This window comes from Trichosurus vulpecula, chromosome 9 (genome assembly GCF_011100635.1).
Source record: "Trichosurus vulpecula isolate mTriVul1 chromosome 9, mTriVul1.pri, whole genome shotgun sequence".
NCBI classification, from domain to species: Eukaryota; Metazoa; Chordata; class Mammalia; order Diprotodontia; family Phalangeridae; genus Trichosurus; species Trichosurus vulpecula.
In genome coordinates this window covers 138,307,120-138,325,063 of record NC_050581.1, presented here as the reverse complement: position 1 = coordinate 138,325,063, position 17,944 = coordinate 138,307,120, and positions in this window count along the sequence as shown.

The window sequence follows — 17,944 nt, the reverse complement described above, 5'->3', positions numbered from 1 at the left end:
TCTAAATGGAAGATAATCTCAGAAGGAAGGTGTAAAGTTAGTGGGGAATAAGATCTTCCTCACCCATCAATAGGCCTCATAGGGAACCCATTAAGGGAAGCTTGCTTTCTTGTAGGAAGGCTTACATACCTTTTTTTAATTTCTAATTAGGCACTGAGCCTGTTAGCTGAAAGAGTATATATTTTGAGAGGTGAGCTTTTGTTTTGGGGGCTTGCTTATGAGAAAGTTGTTGTGATTCTCTGGTCAAGACTCTTGAGTGGCCATATGTTTAGAGCTCCCTGACTGCTCAGAGGTAAAGGCTCTCTCAATCCAATGGTGAATGTAAAAAAAAAAAAATATATATATATATATATATATATATATATATATATATATATATATATATATATATGTGTGTGTGTGTATACACACACACACACACACACACACACACACATATACACACACACACACACACACACACACACACACACATATATATATATATATATATATATATATATATATATATATATCTTTTAAGTTACTTTCCTTAATAAAGCAGATAAAAGAACCTGCACTAGCAGTCATCCTGGGTATGCCAGTGTGGTTGGCATTACAGAAGGTCTGAAGGAAAACCAAAGAAAAGTCAAAGAGTCTGGAGGAGTATTGTGTATAAGGAGCAGCAAGTAGACCAGTGGAGCCAGATCACAGAATAGAAAGAGCGGAGTAAAGTGTAAGAGTATAGGAAAAGTAAGAAGAGACCAGAAAATGAAGGGCTTTAAATGCCAAATGGAGGAGTTAGTAGGAGAATGAGATGGTCAGACCTATGATGTAAGAAAATCACTTTGGTAGCTGAATATAGGATGAATTGGAGTAGGGAAAGACTTGAGGCAGAGAGACAACCCAGAAAGCTCTGGCAATAATCCACATGTGAGGTGGTGAGCCTGCACCAGGGTGGTGGCTGTGGGAGTAGAGAGAAGGGGTCATGGATAAAAGATGTTGGGAAGGCAGAAAAAGGCTTGGTGCAGACTGGCTAGGTAGAGAGTACCAGTGAGGAGCTGAGAACAATACCTAAGTTATAAGCCTGGGTGATTGGGCTAATGCTGTATCCTTAATAGTAATAGCAAAGTTGAGAAAGGGGAAGGTTTGTGGAGCTGGGGGCTGCAGTGGGAAGATGAATTCTGTTTTGGCCATGTTGAGTTTGAGATGCTTATAGGATACCCAGTTTGAGAATTTTAAAGGGCACTTACTGATGCATGCCTTCAGCTCAAGAAAGAGTTTATGGCTGGATATATACACCTAGGAATTATATGCACATAAATCATCTCTGAACGAATTGAAGATGGTAACGCTAAACGAGATAATACACAGAGAGAATATGGGCTGTAAAAGAACCTTAAGGGATACATGTCTAGTGGGTAATCCCTGGATGTGTGTCCAGTAAAGAAGACTTGGAAAGAGTGGTCAGACAGCTAGGAGGACAAGGAGAGAAGAATGTCCTAAAACTTAAAGAGGAGAGTATTCTCAAGGGGAAAAGGGTGATTAACAGTTTCAAATGTTGCAGCTAGATCATGAAGAAGGAGGATTGAGAAAAGGTCATTGCCTTTAACAATTGAGAGATCCTTGGTAACTTGGGAAAGAAGTTTAAGTTAATGATAAGATTGGAAGCTGGATTACAGAGAGTTTAGAAACAAAAAGAAAAGAAGTGCAGGCACCTAATGTAGATGGTTTTCTCCAGGGGGTTAGCCAAGAAGGGGAGGAAAGACACAGTACGGTCTCTGGCAAGGATGATTGGATCAAGCATAGGCTTTTTAAGGATGTGGGTGAGGGACATGAATATATTTGGAGCCAGTAGATGGGAAGAGAATGATGATTAGATAATAGGTTAGAGAGATGGTAGGGTTGGTAGGGAGCATTTAGTCTAGAGGGGTTGGGATGAAGGGTGCTTATCAAGGGGTTTGAGTGATTTGTCTTGGCAAAAAGAAGGTCAACGTCTTCATGTGGGAAGCTAGAGAGAGAAGATGTCTAAGTAATGTGAGTTGAGGAGGAGAGCAGAAAGCACTTATGGTGAATGGCCTCAATTTTATTGGTGAAGTTTGAGGCCAGGTCCTCACCTGAGGAGTGGGAAGAAGGGGGATGAGAAGACTTGATGAGAGGCAAAGATGGAGCCAGCTTCATGTACCTCAGCATAAAAACATGTTCCTTGAGATACTAAGCTCAGAAAATTACTCTGAGGTTTTTGTTAAGCTATAACCATCCTTGATCCTATGGTATTTGAACAATATGCCTGACCCCAGACTTTCTCTTCACCTGTCCTTTGAGTGCCATGCTTCTCTGATACCAGTTCACATATTGGATCTAGTCCCAGTCTCCTGTCTTTGGACCCTCTATTAAAAGTCCTTAATCTGGAGTCCACAAACTTGGTTTTGTTTTAATTTTGATATTTTGGTAGCTATATTGCAATATAATTGACTTACTTTGTAATCCTATGTATTGAATTTTATTCATTTAAAAACAGTATTCTAAGAAGAGATCTATAGGCTTCACTAGACATCCAGATGGTTAAGAACTCCTACCTGCATAGTGATGATGGTCTGTGATAAACTGACTGCTACCTCTACATGGGTAGTACTTTTGCCACTGTTTTTGCTTTCGCAGCTTGCGGGGCCCTTGGACTGCAACATGGGGAACTCTCAATCCCAGTCACCATCATGTACTATCTCTGAGATGGGTACACAAAAAAATAAAAATAAGTAAATCCCCAAATGCAGTTTGAAATCAAGGTACTGGATGAGAAAACCTGTCAGCATCCCCTCTAGTCCTAGTGATGATATGTCATGCTTCATACATAAGTGTGACACTAATGAATCAGCACTGTGATTTAATTTTAAAAAATAATGTGGTACAGTCAAAGGAGTACTAGACTTGGAATCAGAAGGACTAGGTTTGATTATATTAGCCCTGTGGCTCTAAGCAAGACACGACAAAAAATTAATTCAATAAACATTTAGTAAGTGCTACATATGTACATATATTTGCACATATACACATAAGTATATTTATATATTTACATATATGTATACATGGTAGGCAGCTATGTGGTTCAGTGGATAGAGCACTGGGCCTGGAATCAGGAAGAACTGAGTTCAAATCTGGCCTCAGACGCTTACGAGCTGTGTTACCCTGAGCAAGTCACTTCACTCTGCTTACCTCAGTTTCCTCATTCTATAAAATAAGCTGGAGAAGGAAATGGTAAACCACTCCAGTACCTTTTCAAGAAAACCCCAAATGGGGTCAACAACAACTGTGCTAGCCATAGTTATTAAAGTTATAAGGATGAAATTGACTGGTATCTGCCTTTAAGAAATTTACATTTTGGGAAAGAATATATGCATATCTAGAAATACAAATATAGATATTGCAGTATGTTTATTATACAAATTAGACAATTAGTACATAGAAGAGGTGCATGTTTATTTGTATAATGGCAATAATACTTGTAACTATTTACCCTAGAGCATTGTGGGATCAGATGAGATTTTATACACACACACACACACACACACACACACACACACACACTCACTCACATTCACACACACACACACAATACACTAACCATAGGGTGATATATAAATATCCACTAGTCTATAAATAGAACATATTTTTCCCCCATGGAGATTTTTGCTGATATATTCACTGTCTCTAGGTCTAGGGATACCTTTAACCAGTAGCACAAATTTGCCAGGTTGCAGGCTATTCAATATATATTACTAAATTTTAGCTCTTCAATCTTTCTTTGCCTTTCTTTCATTGGCAATTTTATCTTCCTCCCATTCACTCATGAGGATTTACCGTCCTACCCTGTGCCCAGAATTACAGAAGGTGCTACGAAGAAGTTCAAAGAGGAAGATTGCATGGTCCCTGTAGTTTCAAGAACACAAGAACAGGAAAAAAACAATAATCAGAATTGATTGAGGTTAGGGCTTAGTCCATGAAGATGATTCAACAAAGGTCTAATCCAAAGCCAATTTTTTTTGTCTCAATCCTCCACCTTTCCGTTTCTTCTAATACCTTTTTCCAACAATCATTCTTTTTCGTATCTTCTGTCTTCTGCATTTGACACCATAGACTACAATTGCCTTCCTGAGTTTCCATGACACTACCCTCTCCTGGTTTTCTTCTTACTGGTCTGACCCCTCCTTGGTCTTCTTGGTTGGCTCATGATACCAATACTATGAGTGTTCCCTGAGTCTTTATCCTAAGCCCTCTTCTCTCTTTGCATGCCCTCTCAATGACCTCACAAGGTCCCAAAGGTTTAATTATCTCTATGCTAATTAATCACAAATCTATATATCAAGATCCAGTCTCTCCACTGAGCTTCAGTCCCACCTCACCAATTGCCTGTTTCAAACTGGATTCTTCAGATATCTCAAACTTAACATGTTTAAAAGCTCTCGTTCTTTTTCTCTCCAAACATTCCTATTTCTATTAAAGGCATCAACATCCTTATAATCTCCCCAGTTTGTTACTTTGTCAGTACCTTCAATACCTCATTCTCCCTTACCCCATATATCCAATAATTTGCCAAATTCTGCTGTTTCTGCCTCCGTATCATTTCTCACATCTGACTCCTTCTTTTAACTTGCACAATTACCCCATTAGTTCAAGCTTTTATTACCTTTTGCCTACATTATTGAAATAGCCTCCTAACTGGACTCCTTGCTTCAAATCTTTTTCTATTGCATTCCATCCTTAATATAGTTGCCAAAATATCTTTTCCTTAAGTGCAGAGCTGACCATATCACTCTCTTATTCTATCAACTCCAGTGACTCCCTATTGCCTCTAGGACAAAATAACCCTTCTGCCTAGCTTTTGAAGGCCTTCACAGTCTGTCTCCAATCTATCTTTTTGGTTTTGTTAAGTATTACTCCCCTCCTGTTCTGGTCTTGCCCAATCGGCATTTTCTTGGTTCCTCATATATGATACTTCATCTCTCTATATATGCCTTTGACCTGCACAGGCATCTCATATACCTGGAGTTTATTTCCTCTTTACCTCTCTTCTTTCAAGACTCAGCTCGAGTGCCACTTTCTGCATGAAGTCTTTCCTGTTCCCTGCACTCCAACTGGTAGTACCACCCCTCCCAAACTACCTTGTATTTATTTGTATTCATCCTCTTTGTATTCAGTGTATATATGTGTTTGCATGTGTGTATATACGTTCATACACATATGTATATGTATGTGTGGTCTCCCCACTAGTAGAAATTAAAATCCCTATGAATGGAAACTATTCCATGAGCACAGTGACTGGTACATACATGATAAGTACTTCACCTGTTGCAGAGATTTTCTGACTCATAGAACAATGCTCTTTATGCTATGTGATGTTGGGAATTTTTATCAGCATTGTATTGAATTAACAATTTATAGAACAATTGGAATATAACAAAATTCACTTGATATTAAAAACATCCTCATTGATTTTTATTTTCCCAAAGTCTACTTCCCTCTCCTCTGTACTTTCTTCTCTTTGGTCAATCTAATCTAGATCCATAGCTTCAACCATTAACTCTATGAGATCATTTATGAATCTATACCTCTAGCCTCAAAGAAGTTTCAGACCCACATTTCCAATTGCCTGTCTGGCTATCTTCACTGGCACCTCAAATTCAATATATCTGAAACTGAACTCATTATCATCACCCCTCAAGCAAGCTCCGATTCACGACTACCTTATTTCTGTTAATGACACCATCATATGCCCTATCACTCAGACTTGAAACCTCAAAGCCATCTTTTATTTCTCTCTATATTATCCCCCTTTCTCACCCTGATGACCAATTAATCAGTATTTGAGCCCAGTTGGTTCTATCTCTCCACCCCCTCCTTTTCATTTCCTCTACCACTAACCTAATTCATACAATCATTATCATTTGCCCTGACTATTACAATAACCACTTAAGTGATCTTTTTGCCTCCAACCTTTCTTCCTCTCTAATCTATCCTGTTCTCCCTCCCCTTTCAATTCATCTTATTCGCCCATGCTGTATTAATGGTCTCAAAGAATAGTTCCGACCATAGAACTCCTCAATTCAAAAATTTCTAATAGCTATCTGCTGCTTCTAGAATAAAATCTTTAAAAAGGAATTCCAATAGACTAATATCTCACACTGTACCAAGATAAAGTCAAAATAGGTACATGATTTAGACATAAAGGGTAATAGAATAAGAAACTTAGGGGAGTATGGAATAGTTTACCTGCCAGATCTTTGGTTAAGAGAAGAATTTATGATCAAACGAGATATAGAGAGCATTACAGGATACAAAATGCATAATTTTGATTACATTAAATTAAAAAGGTTTTGCACAAACAAATCCAATGTAGCCAAGATTAGAAGGAAAGCAGAAAACTGAGAAAAATTTTTACAGCAAGTTTCTTTGATAAATGCCTCATTTCTCAAATATATAGAGAACAGAGTCATATTTATAATAATATGAGTCATTCCCCAATTGATAAATGGTCAAAAATATGGACAGGTGGCATTTTTCAGATGAAGAAAACCAAAGCTTTATCATATTAAAAAATGCTCTAAATCACTATTGGTTAGAGAAATTCAAATTAAAATAACTCTGAGGTACCACCTCAAACTTACCAGATTGGTAATATGATAGAAAAAGAAAATGACAAATGTTGCAGGGGATGTTGGAAAGTTGGGACACTAATACACTATTGGAATTGTGAACTGATCCGACCATTCTGGAGAGGAATTTGGAACTATGCCAAAAGAGCTATAAAACTGTGAATACCCTTTGGTCCAGCAATACCACTACTAGGTCTGTATCCCAAAAAGATAAAAAAGTAAAAGGACTTTTATGTACACGTATGTGGTGGCAAAGAAGTAGAAATTGAAGAGATGCCCATCAATTGGGGAATGGCTGAACAAGTTGTGGTACATGATTGTGATGGAATACTATTGTGCTATAAGAAGTGATGAATAGGATGCTTTCAGAAAAATCTGGAAAAACTTACATAAACTAATACAAAGTGAAAGGAGCAGAACGAAGAGAACATTGTACACAGTAACAGCAATGTTGTACGATGATCACCTGTGAATGACCTAGCTATTCTTAACAATATCATGATCCCATACAATTCTGAAGGACCTATGATGAAAAATACTATTCATCTCCAGAGAAAGAACTGATGGAATCTGAATACAGATTGATAATGCTGTTTTTAACTTTCTTTATTTTTCTTTTGTTTGTTTTTTTACAACATGACTAACATGGAAATATGTTTTGCATGACTGCATATGTATAACCTTTATCAAACTGCTTGCCTTCTCCACGAGAAGAGAGGGAAAGGAGGGAGCAAGGCAATTTGAAACTCAAAATTATAAAACAAAGCAAAAATTAAAAATTGTTTTACACGTAATTGGAAAATATAAAATATTAAAAATTTTTAAAAATGGAATTCCAGGTGCTCAATAGTATGGTTACAATACAACTTTCTAGCTTTATCTCCTCTGCATTTAATATCCCCACAAAACTGTATTAACTCACCATCTCCTAGATATTTCCCTCTTCTCTTTCCTTCCATGCTATTTTTTTTGCACATATTTTCCCCTCAACAATGATTTTTCTTTCATCTCTGCCTATTAAAATCCTGTTCATCGTTCAAGACCTAGTGCAAATACTATCTCCTTCAAGAAGCCTTTCCTATTTCCAAGCCAGAAATCATTTATCCTTACAATCCTCGTCTCATTTTACATCATATTATAATCATTTGTATATGCCTTTTCCTACTAGGTTAGAATCTACTTCATAAATGGGATTATTTCATTCATCTTTGTATCTCCAACATTGCCTAGTATTGTATATTTCATATAGTATTTGACCAATAAATGTTCTTCTAATAGAATTCCAAAAAGAGGTAGTTTTAAGGCAGGCCATGAATGGCTGGAGAGAAGAGGAGAAATGAAAAAGCATTCTAGATGGGAAAGGAGGTGGAAGGGAGAGAACAGAAAGAGCAAACAAGGAAGAGGAAATGAGTAAGACATTCCACATGGACAAAGTACTCTCTAGGAGATAAGAACTCTGCCTGTGATTTCACTGGTGAAAAGAATTCCTTCTACCAATGCAGGTCAGTACCTTCTCTGAAACTTAGATAGTTGGCTGAAGCAGTGGTGTCAAACAGTTAGAAATGGGTCACTAAATTGTAAATAAGTGTCCCTGAAGGTGGCATATTGACTTAGAACATCACATATTAACATTATTTATGCTTATTATTTTTTGTTAAATATTTCCATTTATATTTTAATTTAGTTCAGGCCATGGGAGTGTTGTAGGGAGCAATGTGGCCTGTTTGATATCTCTGGCCTAGAACACTGAGCAATTAAATGATTTTCCAGCATAATTCAGCCAGTATGCGTCAGAAGCAGGGCTGAACCCCAGTTGCTTCTGGCCTCAAAATTAACTTATCTAGTCCACTTTGCCTCTTAGTAGCAAGCTCCTAATCCATGATTGTTGAATTAACTTTGTCAAGTAACTTGATTTTCTAAACATCAGTTTCTTTACCTATAAAATAGAAGTAATGCTTGTAGAAATGGCTTCCCAGGGTAAGGGATCAAAGAGGATGAAACATATGAAGCATTTCCAAAGGACAGCTATTATTGAATTGAGAAGTTATGAGACAAAAGTCAGGTGGCTAGAGGGCCTATCTGATGGAAGGCAAAGTATGCAAAAGCTGAGGAATGTGATGCAGATATGACAGGCAATAGGGAGCTGGTGTAGCTTCTTTACCAGGAGAATAATAGGATGAAAATGGCATTGGATAAATTTTTCCTGGCAATTCTATGCCTTTCCCTTTTCAGAAAGTCTGATTCAGCATAGCTCTCCATCCATCTTCTCTCCTTGGTGGCTTCCAGTCTTTCTTCCTCCTTTCATGGTCTTCCTCTATTATCTTAACTCTCCCCTTCCTTCTCTTTTTTTTCTAATGCAGCTTGATATTCAGAGGCCTTTCTTGAATGTTTCCCCAGCACATTTTTATTTAACCTCCAAACCTTAGTCATATTTGTCTTCTTTCTGGCTATCTGAAATAGTCTGAGAATAAGAGAATATTTAAAACATATTTGTACGTATGTGTATATATGTGTACATATGTGTACATATATGCGCATGTATATATATGTATATATGTGTATACATACATACATACACACATATATCAGAATAATTTTTTCATAGTGATTGGATCTTTTCCTCCTATTTTTTGCTAATCTCTGAGAAGGCCTAAAGGAATTTCTGTGTATCTAGAATCCTTAATGAGGAGGTTTTCAAGTTCAAATAAAGGCATTTGGAAAAAAAAAACAAAACAAGGTACCTATTAGTCATCCTCCCCCCTCCCCCCATTCAAAGGATTCAAGCAAGCTACAAATAAAAGAAACTCTTCTCCATTAAGATACCACAATTGAGGAATCAATCTATTCAAATGACTGAGGAATATGTTGTAGACCTTCAAGTACTATAATATATTTCCATTTCAAATAATTAGATATTCTCTCAAGTCACTGTGATGACACATCCTAGGTATCTTTGTTAGGCAAAGTAACATCTGACTAAAGGTGTAGGTCTCATGAGTTACCCAGATACAAATACCTTGGTAAATTTATAGCTCATTTAGGTACTGAGAGACTTATTAAAAGGGAAACTAACCAAGGGTTTTTTTTTTAATATGCTCTATTGGTATCTATGAATTATTGAGTTCCATCTAGTATAAATACTCCCTATGAAAATCTTAGTCAACTAAATGTCTTGCCAGCATACCTATGTAAATTTTCATAAGGTGATCTATTAAAATGATCAATAAATAAAAGCTCAGTGGAATGATTCACATTAGTGAGAGTAAATGATTGTCTAGTCTTATTTCTCTCAGCATGGGCTGGAAGCGATGGTAACCATTTAAAATTTAGAGGCCATAATTTTTTACCAGAGATAATTTTGGTATATTCTCTATGCTGCTAGGCTGCCTTTCCCTTCATTCCCCCTCAATTTTCTTTCAATCAGGCCAAAGGCCAATGCTTTACTTCCTGCTGACTTTATTTCCACAACCAACATCTGTATCATCCAACCTGCTCTAGGACTTACCTCTACCCCATGCTCACCACACTACAAGAACTTTGCTCTCCCTCCTAACCACCCCCACACATGAAAATAAATAGAAAAAAGAAAAACATGGCTTAACACATTAACAAAAGGGGATCATGCCACACATTGATGAGCAGTGGTTTGGGATCAGAGGAACTAGATTCAAATCCTGGCTGTGATGCTTACTCCCTATGTGACACTGGGCAACTCATCTAACTTTCCCAGGCTTAAATTTCCTAATTAAAATGAGACTTAGACCATCTAATCTCTTCAGGCTCTAGATCTAAGATCCTTCATTAACTCAAGTCTTGAACTTAGACTCTCTCTGTTAGGAGATGAAAGATCCAAGTTAGTCACTATCCTAGTGGCAAAGTCATGTGTGCCAACATTCTGGGGGGATCCTTCTTGAGGGATGGGCCTACTTCTTCTCTAGGTGACATTCAGTCCTAAGCCTCCCTTCATAGTCCTCCGATGATATGTACAACTGCCCCCAGATGCTTTCTCCCGGGATTCTTAGGTCATGACACTTCCTCCCCTAGGATTGCTTGCAGTGATAGCTCTGACAAAGGTGAGGGCAACTCTAGGGAGTTGTTGCCGGGCTGTTCTCTTCTTGCCACTGATTCTTGCCCCCGCTCACCCTCTCTGTCCTTACAGACTGAACTTTTTTTTGTTGTTCTCTTTAAATGAGAAAACTGAAGGGCTGAAGGAACAGTTAAGTATGGAGTTCTTGCTGAGAGGTTCCCTTATGGACTAGCTTATATAGTTACATCTAGAAGAAGAAGAAAGGAGAAGTGGTTTGATGGTGTTCCTCCTGATGGGCATTGAGTCACAGGACTTAGACACTAGCAAAGCCTAGATACTGTCTTCCAGAGGCATGAATCCAGAATTTGACAGAGTATTTCCTGAGACCTATTAAAACCGATGACCCATTTTCATGAGACAAATTTAAATCTCAAGGCAGAACCTAGAAAGCATTGCTAATGGTTATTAACTCCTGGGTAGGAATAAACAGAAGAACTTAACAAGAATTTAACATTAACTGCCAAGATAGGTGATTAAAGAAGAAAAGGCAGATTCGGGAAGGTAGAATTTGAGGGTGGGATTTGACTTTACGGACCTCAGTGTCTAATATAGGTCGGATAGTCTCTTGGTCAGGGATGCAATACACTTAGCCATGTCTGGCAAGATACTCATTTGCTTAGAGTCCTGAGAATAGTAATAGCTAGAATTTATATAACTATTTAAGATTTTTAGAGTACTTTGTACATGTTATCTCGTTTGGTCCACATAACAAGTCTATGAAGTAGGTGCTATAATTATTCCCATTTTAGAGATGAGAAACTGAGGCGAACAGAAATAACTTGACCATGGTCCTGCAACTAGTTAGTGTGTGAAACAGGATTTGAACATTGGTGTTCCTGACTCCAAGTTCACTGTTCTAGAAAATAATATACCTAGTTACCTAGGGGTTTTAACTTAAAAGGGAGGAGAAGGCAGAAAACTGGCATTATAGACCTGCCAAACCTGGCACAATTGAAAGTAGCAGAAACAACACAGGAAGAAGAGGATTAGAAGAGACCAATAATTCACAAGAGATCAATCAATAAACATTCATTAAATGCCTATGTACCTGCACTATGCTAAGTGACAGGGATATAAAAATATGAAAAAGACAGTCCCTGCCCTGAAGGAGTTTACAATCTTATGGAGGAGACAACATGCAAACAAATATATACAAAGCAAGTTATGTACAGGATAAATAAGAAGGCACCAGAATTAAGAAGGGTGGGGAAAGGCTTCTAGTAAATAATGGGATTTTTGTTAGCATTTAAAGACAGCCAGGGAAGCCAGTAGGCTGAGTTGAGGGGGGAGTGCTTTCCAGTCATGGGGAATAGCCTATGATTTACAATACAATATGATTGCTTAGATAAAGCTCAAGGACTCAGATGTCTGTTCTAATGTGAAATGTAATATCTCTGAGTCTTCAAATAAGACTGATAAATGAAACTTGGATCTTTAAGGGTTTCTGCTGCTCAAAAGGAACAGAATATTTAAAGAGGGCAGTATGTTAAGATATTCTCATGTGAGAAAATCTAAGAACCTGGGGGAGGAAACTTGCTGAATAATATTCAGGAAATAATCAATGGTGGCATAAATAGAAGTGATGGTGTCATTCCAGTATAGGACGGACCATCTAGACATAAAGAAGAAAGAGATTGGAGATTTCAAGAAATCTTGAAGATTTCAGAAAACCTAAACATGAAATACCTAACATGGAAAATGATGTCTTAATGATGGAGGAATTTAATAATACAGATCCCTTCTAGAGGTCTCTTTTTTTCCTTCCAAAAGATGAGTGGACAGTAAATTTGTGCCCTGCTTTGACAACCTAATCTTTCAAAAGGCAGGGTTTCAGGGGTATTCCTCATGCATTGGGGTATCATTTCTAATGTTATTGGCTTTGGCCTCCAATGGAATGGATTGTTAGTTCCTGATTGTTAGCTGCCAGTGATTAATGTCCCAATTGCATTTAACCAAGGAATAGCAATTATCTTTCAGAAAAGGACATTTACTTTGAAAATATAGCCAGAAAAAAAATATAGCCAGAACAAAATTACAGACATTTCCTCCTATTACTTCATCAACACATTCTTTATATATATATGTGTATGTATGTGTGTGTATATATATATATCTAGGCTGTCCCTCATACATAGCATGGTGGTGCCATTGTGTGGCTTGAAGGTAGGCAGAAAAGACGTCTCTAGCCTTTTCTCCTCACTCACTCTTCTCTGAGAGACTTCATATCCTGCCAGAAGGGGAAGCAGGAGGTTGGGGCCACTCTGTTCTCCTTGGGCCAGGACAGAATTATATCTATCTACTTCCTTAAATATTGTTAGTTTAAGGGATGTAATTTTTAAGATTCAAACTTAATTTCTTATTGTTATTCATTAACGGAGAAAGGAAGATCCCAAGCTTTATATCCACGGCTTGACTTCTTTCCCACCAAATACCAGTTCCACAATGAACATATTCATAGCAAATAGCAAAGAAACAATTTATCCAACTGAGTAGCAAAACAGAAATCAGGAAAAGTATACAGAAGTGACAAGGGATATAGCTTTTCTGGACCTGACTCTGACTCGATCAATCAATAAACATTTATTAAGTGCCTACTATGTGCCAAGCACTGTACTAAGCACTAGGGATACAAAAAGAATCAAAAGACTGCCCTCAGAGAGCTTACAACCTAGTGGGGGAAACAAAAAGTAAACAAATATATGCAAAGCATACTGGATAAATAAGAGATAATTGGGAAGGCTTTGGAATTAAGAGGGATTAGGGAAAGTCTCCTATAGAAGGTGACTACAAGAAGGAAGTGATTGCTGAAATGGAAATAATAGGAACATTTAAGGCAAGTGATCACTTTCTCATGGAGTTTATTATAAAGAAGAAGAGGAAATTTGGGGACAGTTTGATATACAATACAATCCAGATTTTGGAAGAGCAGATTTCAAAAGTTTCAGAAAAAGAATGGATAGGATCCAACGTGTGATATTTTATATGGAAATCTGGTTCAAAATGGATAGGAAATCCTTAAGAATGAAATTTTGTAGATAAGCTAAGTAAGAAACATAAAAGGGGGAGCAAATGGAGGAAGAGCATAAAAAGAGCAAAAAGAAATGATGTGGCTGCACAGGGAATTCATCAACTAACTTCAAATTTTGAAAACATAGAAAATGGAAGAAAAGGAAAAAATTAAGAATGAACACAAATAAAAAGTAGCATGGGCCTTTATGAATTGTGTAAGGAGTCCTGATATGTACAATGACTTGACAATAGTGATGAATGCTCAAAACAACAAAAAATATTTTTATTATGTTAACTATCTTGGGAACAAGAAGGTGATAAAAGAAGGGATAGAGTTATTGCTTGGAGTAGATGGGATGGTAATAATAGATATCTGGGAGGTTGAACTAGTTAATTATGGTGTTTCTATTTTCTCTTCCAAGAAGAATGATAAGACTAGAACAAACATGATTAGGAGGGAGTGAAAACCAAAGTTAAGCAAGGAGCCTGAAAACATCTAGATTTCCACAACGAGTTGAAGTTGTCAGGTCCAGATGAACCACCCAACCACTACAATGTCACATAAGGGCAATAGAGAGATCATTTTCATGATTGTTCTTACGAATAAGTTGCTAGTGTCCTTTTAGCCATCTAATAAGTCCTTCTTTTGCTAGTGAAAGCCTTCAAAATTCCAATTCATGAGTCATTTCAATGATTCAAAACTTTAGCTTAGGTGAGCACTAAAATTGTTCTGGAGAAAATAATACTTTCAGTTTTATATAGTGGTGTGCTAGAATCACATACATGTGAAAGAGCTGACTATTAAATTTTCAGTAGCTTGGAAATCAACTAATGCTATATATCAGGGCTTGATTTTTTGTGTTTATTGTGTAGACTTAAGAAACTGATGGAGAAAATATTAATAATGCTAAACTTAAAAATATGTATGCACACATTCTTTTTTCTAATGAGACCAACTGTTATACATTTATCACTTTCGGTCTTATGTATCATAATACTTCAGTATAAAATTGTTTATCTGACTTTCTTCCATGCATAGAACATGTTGGGTATGGTGGGAAGGGTGGGTTCCTTTAAAAGGAGAGAAGTACCCAGTGAATGGAACTTGATAGGAAGACCATGTCAAACTTTCCTGACTTCCACAATTTCCTTCAGGTTAGCCCTACTTGCATGCTAACGCCCCTCTCACCCAGAAGGGCAGAATTAGATTGACACTTTGAGAGCACAAAAGAAAGCAGAAAGGTGCTTTATTACTAGGACCTTTTATTTTTGATAAGACATTACTTTTTAAAACCATCTCTAAGATATGTGAAGATAAATTAAGGGTAAAATAGCATATGTTCATAACAATTCTTTAATTAGTCAAAGGGTTTATTTGCTGCTGGAGAAAATTCCCTTTGTTGTGGCCCTGCTACTGTAAGAAAAGCAGATGGCTGTGTAAATCCCAGAATTCCCAGCAGGAGCTGTGAACAGATGTCTGTAACCAGGAATAGAATAACCCTTTCGGAAAGTCTGCACACTGGGAACTGAGCAGTTTATGAGATGTATAAAAATCTGTTTGCCTCCAGAAGCCTTTGAGTAAACAGTCATTTGTTCCTTTTCTACTCCCCCCACCCCAATTCATTGTCTCCCTTCAATGAAAATGAACCCACCTGTGTTTCAGAATAATATCCTGAAGATGCGTGGGATCAGATCTCAGGAGGAAAGGAATATCCTTGGTAATCAATTTGGTTGTGTGAGTAGGTGGGGAGGTGTGATGAGTGTGTGTGTGTGTGTGTGTGTGTGTGTGTGTGTGTTTGTGATAGAGGGGGGTGAAAGCTTCTTACATCGCAATGTAAATACCGTGGATTTGTAGATGTCGTCACTTTGAAGTCTAACTCATGTGACACAGGGGTCCTTCCAGGAAGACCACTCTGCTTATTCCGATATACTCAGAGTCACCATGCTATGTCTCCCAGAACTCAGTTCCAATTTGGTTAATGCAGCTACAATTCTTTTAGTTATCATTTTTCATTTGCCCATTCTCCTTTCTTGTTTTCCAGAACAGTGCATGTCTTGATTCTGATACACTGGAAGGGAAGAGCCCTGACAGTTAATGACACCATTTCTCTTCGAACAATACATAAAACTTAATGCATGAGCATGCTGAGAAAGATCTACAACTGCCACAGGCACTGTTTAGTGCCATGGATCCATAACAAAAGTTCAGAGTATTGGAAATGAAAGATCAGACATCTGGTATGACACCCCTAGGAGACTACTGAATGCTGAAGCCGCCCAGCTCTAGATCTTGTGCCCTTAAGGAAGCGTCTTTGATTTTCTCCTCCAGTTGACATTCAACCCTCTTAAACCGGAAGGTTATTAATATTAGTGCTTTATCACTATGAATCTGATGAATAAAGTAACTTTGAACTCTGAGAATAATAGCAGAGATTTCTGCCTTTGGTACTTGAATTTGAATTCAACATTAGCTGTAGAAAATAATTTACATTCAATGAGGAGCCATGCCACTGAATTTCCCTAAAATTTTGTTTTTTTAAAAAAATGTATTATACTACTGTTTAAAATTGTTCAATGTTTTCTATTTGTCAAGATAACTCCTAAAGTCCTTTAAGTCCTAAATTCCTTATCATGGTATGCAGGGCCTTTCACACTCTAGTTCCATCCTGTCTTTTTTCTCTTGCCATCGCCAATTACAAATTTTTATTCTTACTAGATTATGCCTCCTAAAGAAGGGAGTGTTATATGCGAAGATGTATTCCTCCATTTGTTTAGAATACCTTCCCTGCTCACTTTTTCTCCCATTTAAATCTTATCCATCCTTCAAGGTCCAGCTCAAGTATTATGTTTTTTATGTAGCCTTCCCAACTTAGTTCATAGTAATTGCCCTCTTTATCTCCTGTAGCATTGGCTTTTATTCTTTAAATTAAATCTTATTTTTTAATGAACAATAATCAATTTCCTCTTCTTCCCACCTCCACCATTGTAACAAATATGCTCAGTCAGGAAAAACAAATTCCTATATTATCCATTTCTAATATACATGCATAAATATGTATGTGTGTGTATCATTTTATAACTGAGTAATCACCTCTCTGTCAGTATTGACGCTTGTTATACATTTGATAGTTTGAATTCATTGCCTTATATTGTTTCAGTTTTCGCATGTGTATATCTTGTCTTCCCAATTAGATTGTTCGCTCTTTGAGGTCAGATCCCATGTTTTCTACTTCTCCGTATGTTGTAAAGCACAGCTGTGCATAGTAAGCATTTAAGGAATACTAGTTAAATGGATAGATGCATTTAGCATAAGTGTGCTCTTGTACATTGATGTATATCTGTATCTAATTCATACCTACACACACATCTAATCCATTTGTCATTTAAAAAGGATACTGGCAAGCCATTTGATATAAGCAGAGATGAAATAAATAGAGTGCATCCATATAGTATAATTTGATGTGGTACTGTAGCAGGTTAACTCTGGCCCAGACACATTCCATTCTCCTGCCTGATATTCTTTTCTGTACATTTTTCTGAAAATTTCCGTGTTCACTGACGGAAACTGGTATGGCCCATATCTGCATAGCCAGGGCCTGTGACATTAGAGTTGGAAAAGCAATCAGATGCACCTGAGGAAGTTCCTAGCCCTCCCTATAAAACACATAGGCTTCACCTATGTAATTGCCTGTCCCAGGATAGTTTGAGAAGAACCTAGCATAAGACCATTACTCATCCTTTATTCCTTTGCTACTCCTGAAGACTAACATACTAGAGATTGCATCTTTGCTTTTTTCTTCTCCCATCCCTGCATATCTCAGGTTAAGTCTTATGTCTTATACCTTCCCTGCGTGAGTTAGTAATAAAAAGCCTACTGCTGTCCTAAGCTGTGAAAATCTCTTTGCATCCCCAAAACATGGCCCCATTAAGAGAAATTATTTTGGAAAAGGTAGGAGGGCAATGGACGGGACTGAACACAAACTTTCCCCTCATGAAAACTTTACTACTGAGTCCCAAACTTGAGGAAATTTAAAGTTTAAACAACATTTTGATACTTTTACAGAGACCAATTGGTGTATTTCTGCGTAGGAGTTAAGTGCTATTTTATTTTTGGCCTAAACTCATTAACAGAGAAGAGAAGCTCTACCATAAGAGAGAGAAGTCCATAAGCTCTCTAAGGAGAGATTCAGGATGGAAACTGATTTTAGTTTCACTCTTG